The following is an 8,184-nucleotide window of genomic DNA, read 5'->3' as shown; positions in this document are numbered from 1 at the left end:
ACTGTTAGTAAGTGATAGTTTTAGTGGAGAATACTTACCTCCAATCCCTATTCTCCTACCACCAGTAATAATAATAGCTGTCTCCTGTGTGCCAGATATTTTACATATGCCCCATTTAATCTTCTAAACTCCTTATCAGGTAGTCTTATTCTTAATTTACTGCAGAAAACTAAACCTTGGAGATATTGTCATTTGTCTATAGTCTGAGAGACAGGCTTTGAAGCCAGGTCTGTTGGGAACCAACATCTATGCTCTGTACCCATTAAGTTATACCATTTGGTTGTGGTAGATGCACTGTCAGTAATAGTAAGGGTGAGCTTCAGGCCATAAAATGTTCCTGAGCACTTTCCTATAGTTATGTTTCTTAATTATTTTTTAAATTCAAATTAAAAATTTTTAAATCACAGTAAAGTTGAAAGAATAATATAATGAACAATTCAATTACCTACATTCATCAATTATTAGCATTTTACTACTTCTATTTTGCTCTCTATTTATTTATGTATGTATATATGCATCAGTTTTTGTTATTATTGAACCATTTGAAAGGAAGTTGCAGACATCCTGATAGTTCATCCATGAATACTTCAGTATGTACTGCCTAAGTATAAGGACAATCTCCTATATAACTGCTACACTATTCACACCTAAGAAAATTAACATTAACTCAATTTTGTTATCTAACATATAGTCTCATTTAAAAATTCCCCTAATTAAACCCAATATGTCTATTTAGGTACTTTTGTTAACCCAAGATCCAATCAAGGTTTACTAATTCTGTGGTTGTAATGTTTAGTGACTTTTAATCTAGAAAAAGTCTCCTGCTTCTTTTGTTTATGACATTGACTCTGTTTTGAAGATCTAGGTCAGTTGCCTTGCAAAATGTCTCTTTTTGCGGATTTGTCTTATTGTTTTCTCATGGTTAGGTTCAGGTTAAACATTCCTGGCAAGAATATTGGATAGATGATGTATATTTCTTACCTTTATCCATCAGGAGGCACTCATCAGGCTGTCCTACTATTGCTGATGCGAACTTTGATCATTTGGTTAAAATGGTGATATCATGCCTAATTTCCCCATTGTAAAGTTAACCTGTATGGTGATATTTTAAAACCAATATAATCTTTTACCCAGTAATTTTAGTATCCATTGATGATTCTTACATTGGTGGTTGAAAAATGATGATTTTCTAATTCTATCATTTCCTTAATATTTTTTAGTTGCTGTATTAATCTGCTTGGGCTTCCACAACAGAATACCATAGACTGGGTGTCTAAAACAGAAATTTATTTTCTCATAGTTCTGGAGCCTAGAAGGCCAAGATTGAGGCTTGGTAGGGAAGCCTCTCTTCCTGGCTTACAGATAGCCACCTTCTCACTGTGTACTCATAGGGCCTCTTCTCTGCGTGTTTGCATGGGGAGAGAGACTGGAGGCCCTTTGGTGTCTTTTTACAAGGATACCAGTCCTATTGGATGAGGGCTCAATCCTTATGACCTCATTTAACCTTAATTACCCCCCTAAAGACCCTCTCTCCAATACAGTCACATTGGGCATTAGGGCTTCAACATACAAATTTTGGTTGGGATGTAATTTAGTCCATAACAGTTGGTATTCTTCTGTAAAGTTTTCCTCTTTTATTTTTTCCTTTTCTTCTCCTCGTTCTCTCTTCTCTTCTTCTCCCTCACTTCTTCTGAGTATCACTGTGGACTCATGCTTTTCTTAAATATAATATGTTATAACTTATCTCTGTCATTTATTTTAATGATCAAATTATCCAAGACATGGCCAGTGGGAGCTCCTTTAAGCCAGCTCCCGTGTGCCCTTTTGAATGACTCTATTATTGTTTAAGCACTTCCTTGCTTTCTTGAACAAGATATTCCAAGTTACCTTGTATTTTCCCAGTGCCAACTATTTCTAGAATCAGTCATCTCTCCAAGGAATCCTGGTTCCTTTGATTGGGAAGTGGTATTTATTAATAGAAACACAATCTGTGTGCTTGTTATTACTAGCTGCGGTTACCTTCTGAATCAGTTATCTTTAATAAAGTTCTCCATATTATAACCTATAAAAATTTGTACCAGTGAAGCCTTTATTGAATTAGACTAACTCTTCAAGAGTACAGTGAGGCATTTATTAATAGTAAGCATTTGGAAAGCCTTTGAGCAGCTTGGAACATAGCACATACCTAGTAAATATTGATGAATGAATGAATGAATGGCTTTGAATCATGGAGTTTGTTTGGTTTGCTGGGAGGATCTTGTAACTCCAGTGATTTTGTTCAGGCTGTAGTGAGAGAAGGAGAGTGAGATCAATCTTTGTACTTTATCTACATTTTCAGTTTATAGCGCTCTCTCCTGTTGTTGAGAAAAATCCAGACTCCCATCTCCTGACCCTCTATAAGCTCTTATGACTGTTTTCCCAGGAAGCGATTCTGTGGAGCCTCCAACTCCTCATCTGTTTTTCTCAGTGCGTCCCCTCAGATTTCCAGGGGGATGAGATAACTTATCTTGAAAGGAATACTTGAAAAGAAATTTCTCCCTAGTTTTACAAAGCAGCTTGCTGAGGAATTTTTTTCACAGATGAAGTGAATCCAGTTAAAATGAAGCTACGAATACAGATTTCAGAGCTCTTGAGAATCTCGTATGCTTAATATCTATTCCAAGGAACACAGATTCAGTCACGATGACTCTTTGAGGATCTATTTACTGTCAAAGTGTAATTGGATTTTGATATAGCAGTTCATTTTGGTGGGGGTGGGGATGGGAAGGTGATTACAAAGTAACAAACAAAATGTAAGTGATGGGACCTTTGATTTGTTTTTCTTTTATTGCTCCTGGATCTTTACAGATACTGGGAGTAAACCCCTTATCCCCCACAGTGGGGGATAGAAAACAAGGCATACACTTCAACTACTTCTGCTGTGAATAATCCATTGAAGCAAACAGTATTATACTAGATTCATCAGTGTTCACACAAAGGTCATATCCTTACATATCTCTTTGAATTTGTGGGACGCATATGGTGTACCACTTCTATAGAAGAAATATTTTCATTTTAGAATTCAACTTTTATAACCTTTGGCAACATGTAGTATCAATGGCTCTTTGTTGTTCAAAAAAAAAGTAAAACTGTAAGCTATTTCCAAGGATATGCAGGGCGTTGCTATAGCAACAGAATCTGCCTCCCAGCACCACAAGAGAAGCTATGAATAAAAGATGGTGTTCTAAGGACAACAGAATAGAAGAGGTTGTTTCGATCCTTCTAATACCTGAAATTTGCTGTTATTTTGTTAAATGCAAAATAAAAATCTTGGGGAAAGGCCCAGTTCACTGAAAGGATGAATTTCTATATTGTACTTCAGATGTTGTAAGGAAAAAAACATGCTCTCTGAATAGTGTCAGCCTATGGTAGGAAGACCAGGAAGGGCCAAAATATTTGATTTATATATTTTTCTGTTTAGTTTTGTACTTCAGATGAAGAAACTCAAAAGACAAATAGTTAATCTGACATATAAAAAATGGGACTATTTTAAATTCTGACCCAAAATAGTCTCCTGATTCTATATTTAAACCTAAGTACACTTTACATAAAAGATAGGACAAAACAAAGTGCTCTAATTTCAGCTGGCATTATCTGTTCTGAATCCAGTTATTTCATGTATACCCACTCTGGTCATTGAATTCTTATCCTAGTGGCTTCGCCATAGCTACCTATCTACCTACCAACCTAGCTATGGTTCATGATGCTGGATATTTGAGGACCCCAATCTGAAGGTGATAACTGAAGGTTTCAGTTAATTCCTAAATGAATGAACTTTGAATCTCTCTCCCCACTCCTGCCGCACCACATATTTATAGCTTCCCACATGTATCTTTGTACCATGTTCCGTTTTTAAAAAACATATTTTTGTTGTGTAAAGCTATTGGTGGACTGTTATTAAGAGGTGAAGAACTCACCCCTCTGTAAGTGTGTATTTTCAAAATACTCAGAGCTAAATAAAATGATTGCCAGAAGATATGACTATCAGAGCAAAGGGAGTGCTATGGGCTGAATTATGTCTCCTCAAAATTCATATGTTGAAGACCTAACCACCAATGTGACTGTGCTTGGACATACGGCCTTTATGGAAGTAATTAAAGTTAAATGAGGTCATAAGGATAGGGTGCTGATCTGATGAGATTAGTGTCCTTATAAGAGGAAGAGAGACCAGAGCTTTCTTTCTCTCCACTTGCATCTACGGAGGAAAGGCCATATGAGGACACATCAAGAAGGCGGCTGTCTACAAGCTGTCACCAGCAAAGGGCCACGCTGGCACCCTGATTTTGGACTTCAGCCTCCAGAACTGTGAGAAAATAAATTTCTGTTGTTTAAGCCACTCAGTTTATGATATTTTGTTATGGCAGTCCTAGCTTACTAATACAGGGACTAAAATACTTGGTATAATTATTTCCTTAATTTCCCTTGAAAGTCAAAATATATCTCTGTTTGTAGGGAGAACGGCAAGCATATAAATTTCAAAGTTTTTCTAGGGCTTGATTTTTGCTATTGTCACCTTGGCAACTTTATACACAAGAATAAATTCTGGATGACAATTATCAAAATTTCAGAGACTTCCCTTATTTTTGTTAACTGTTTTATTCTCCTTGGATCTCCTATAATTTAAAGTCTCCAGGAATTTTTTGATTAGTAAGAAATCTATGCAATCAAGCTGGTTATATGACTTGGCTATTTCTCTGAGTGTTAAAACTAGGCAGTATACCAAAATGTTCATAATGGAGGCTGAGAACACTGGTGGGAAGAACATGGTTGATTTTTTTCCTTACTTTTCCACTTATTTTCTACATTTTATATAATGAGCACTCATTACTTTCATAATGGAAAAATAATAAAGTTAAAAAAAACTAGACATTAGAAGAACTTATAAAAATGTCTTCTTCTTTCAAGAAGAATTTGAGATGGTTTACAATAAAAGACATTTGTACCATAAAGCTAGACAAGCTAGAAATTAGAAACCTAAAATTATGCTAAAAAGAAAGACGTAAATACTTTAATGATGAGGTTTAATATAGTTAGGGTAACTAAACATCAAATTTAGCTCTGAGCTTCAAGAAAAATGAATAGTGGATTAGAGAATTCTCATTATCTGATCAAAAGAAAGTACACCAGCATTTTTTTGAAGAACATTTTTTCCTTGATAAACTCCTAAAAGGAACTTGTGATAATTTGTTCTTATTTGTGTAAAACACAAAGAGGGTATTTTTATACACTTGTAAATACAGAGAAAATGCCTGGAACCCAGGAAACTACTGATGGTAATATAAAGTAATCAGTAACTTTTGCTGTTCAGTACAACTTTCCCTTTCCTGTGATAACAATGTCCTCCTTTCTCAAGGGAATCGTTCCTCTTCTATTTCAGTCATGAATTTCTAGCCACTGACAATCACAGTATTCCTTTGACCTAAGTAAGCCAAGCCAGTCAAAGAATGTCCCTGGAATTTTTCTAAGGGAAAAAAAAAATCCCTTTTCCTGTTGGTTGACAGTGATGCAGGAATATGATCCCTCATCACTGGAAGCCCTGTTCTCCTCCACCTGAGAAAAGTAAGAGAATTATTCCAACAGCATGCAGAAGCAGAGACAAGAACTTCACAGGCCAGGTTCCATCCCCTGTTGCCCTTGAGACTGCTCTTGTTTCTACACTGGCTACTTTGATTCCTTGCCCTTCCCTGTATCCTTCCAATTCCTCTCTTGCACTTAATTTACTTCAAGCTATAGGTTTGGTATTTGCAATGGAAAGAATCCTGACTGCTACTACTTCTGGGGGTTAGAATTGTGTGGGCAGCACAGATATGAGAGCTTTTATGGTGCTTGAAAAAAATTTTTAATAACATACAGATGTATTACTTTTATAATGAAAACACCAATAGAAAGTACAAGAGAAATTTACCATGAGTAAATTTGTATAAGGGACATTGAACAATAGAGGAGTCAATATCTCCAGAAAAGACGTTAAAGCAAATGTGCCAGGGCTTTTTTCATGAGTCACTTTCTTATATTGGACTTTGCTAAAATCTGAGAATAACACTCAAGTTGTACTCAGTGAAGAAACTAAGCTAATGTGGTGCTTTACATTTATACTAGAGTAGACTGTAGGATACTTACAGTCTACAGTGAGTAGGAGTGGACAGACAGGAGTGGACAGAGAACAAATCTCAGGCTATCAGCCTTTTGACCTTACGGCCTTTGACCATATCCCCCAAAACGGGAGAGCAGACAATTCTGGGAGAATTTTTCTGGTGAGAAGTAAGTGTGCATATATTGCTGAAGGCACAGTGCTATGCTTTGGATTAAAGATGAGCAGATGGGAGGGTGACATTATTTTATTAAAGAACATATGCTTGAGTATGCTCTTACCTGAATGAAGGGTCAACACACTTGCAAATGGAGATAGGTACTCAGGTCCCTGGGCAAAGGGGACAAATTTTTCTTCAAGAGGCAACATCAGATCTGTTCAAGTCCTTGTAAGTATTTTTCTGAGACTATAGGGTAGCTTAAGATGGATACAGCGTATAATGGGGGAAAGAAACTTGAACCTACACTTTTTCAGTGTGACTCTCTGACCCCTATAACCTTAGCAATCTCCCAGTGCAGCTGCAGATCCACAGATCCAACTGCTTTTTGGACAAATCTGTTTGGAAATACTTCAAAGTCAACATATTTGAAACTGAACTCATTATGTATTCCCGAAAACATGTCTATATATTTTTATTCCATCTCTGAGAATAAAATAATAGAATAAACAAATCTCTGGCAGGATATCTCTGCCTATCCAGTCACCCAAGCCAGTAATCTGGGAGCCATCCTAGATTTCTCCCTTTTCCTCACTCCCAATATATAATTGCTTCCTTGCTTAAATATTGGCACATTTTGTCTTTTCCTTTCCATCTCCACAATCTCTTTTTGGTTCTGCCTTGATTATTTCTTCTGGGATGAATTAATTGATTAACTAATTCAACAAATATTTATTGAGTACCTGTTATGTGCCAAGCACCGTGCTAGGCTCTGAGGATTCAGTGGTGAGCAAGACCAACAGTCCCTGTTCTCATGAAGCTTACAGCCTAGGGAGTTACGCTTTGCATCTCCCTGGTCTCGCTGCCTCTAGAACACACACTCTGTCTATCCTTCTTAGCACTGCTTGAAATTTTTCTAAAATAAAAATGCAAGTGCAATTTTTTAAAAAATTCATTGCTATCAGGATAAAATACAAACTCTTTAGCCTATCACAGAGGTCAGTCATGACCTGGCTCCCGTCTGTCATCAGTCTCATTTCTTCACTACAGTAGCATAAAGAGTGATTAAAAAATGAACATCCTCCAAAGCCACTGCTGAAAATTAGTGTCATTATTTGTGCCAGACCTCATAGTAGGGTAAAATCACTAGGTAGTCTATATTTATAAAAAGGATATTAAAAAAATTTCCTTCCCTTTCTTTTAAAACTTTATATTTAGTTCCCTGGCTCAGAAAATAATGGATTCAGAGACTTGATTTGGAAGTTCCTTTGCCCTTTGTAATGCACTCTCTTAAAAATGAAAGAGGCTGGGCGCAGTGGCTCACGCCTGTAATCCTAGCACTCTGGGAGACCAAGGCGGGTGGATCGCTCGAGGTCAGGAGTTCGAGACCAGCCTGAGCAAGAGCGAGACCCCCGTCTGTACTAAAAATAGAAAGAAATTATCTGGCCAACTAAAATATATATATAGAAAAAATTAGCCGGGCATGGCAGCACATGCCTGTAGTCCCAGCTACTCGGGAGGCTGAGGCAGGAGGATCGCTGAAGCCCAGGAGTTTGAGGTTGCTGTGAGCTAGGCTGATGCCACAGCACTCACTCTCTAGCCCGGGCAACACAGTGAGACTCTGTCTCAAAAAGAAAAAAAGAATAAAAAAAATGAAAGAGGATTTACAGATAAATTACTAAGACTTGTAAGAGATTTCAGCAATGTTACCGGATATAAGTTCCATATACAAGAGAAAAGATTAGAAAATATAAGAAACAATGTTAATCACAATAGCAACAAAAAATTTAAGCTATTGAGCAGATGTGCAAAATCTTAAAGGAATTAATTATAACTTTACTAAATGATATAAAATAGAACTAAATAAATGGATATATATAATAAGTTTATAGATAAG

Source organism: Lemur catta, chromosome 1 (genome assembly GCF_020740605.2).
Source record: "Lemur catta isolate mLemCat1 chromosome 1, mLemCat1.pri, whole genome shotgun sequence".
In the NCBI taxonomy this organism is placed as follows: Eukaryota; Metazoa; Chordata; class Mammalia; order Primates; family Lemuridae; genus Lemur; species Lemur catta.
Note: the sequence above shows the minus strand (reverse complement) of the source record.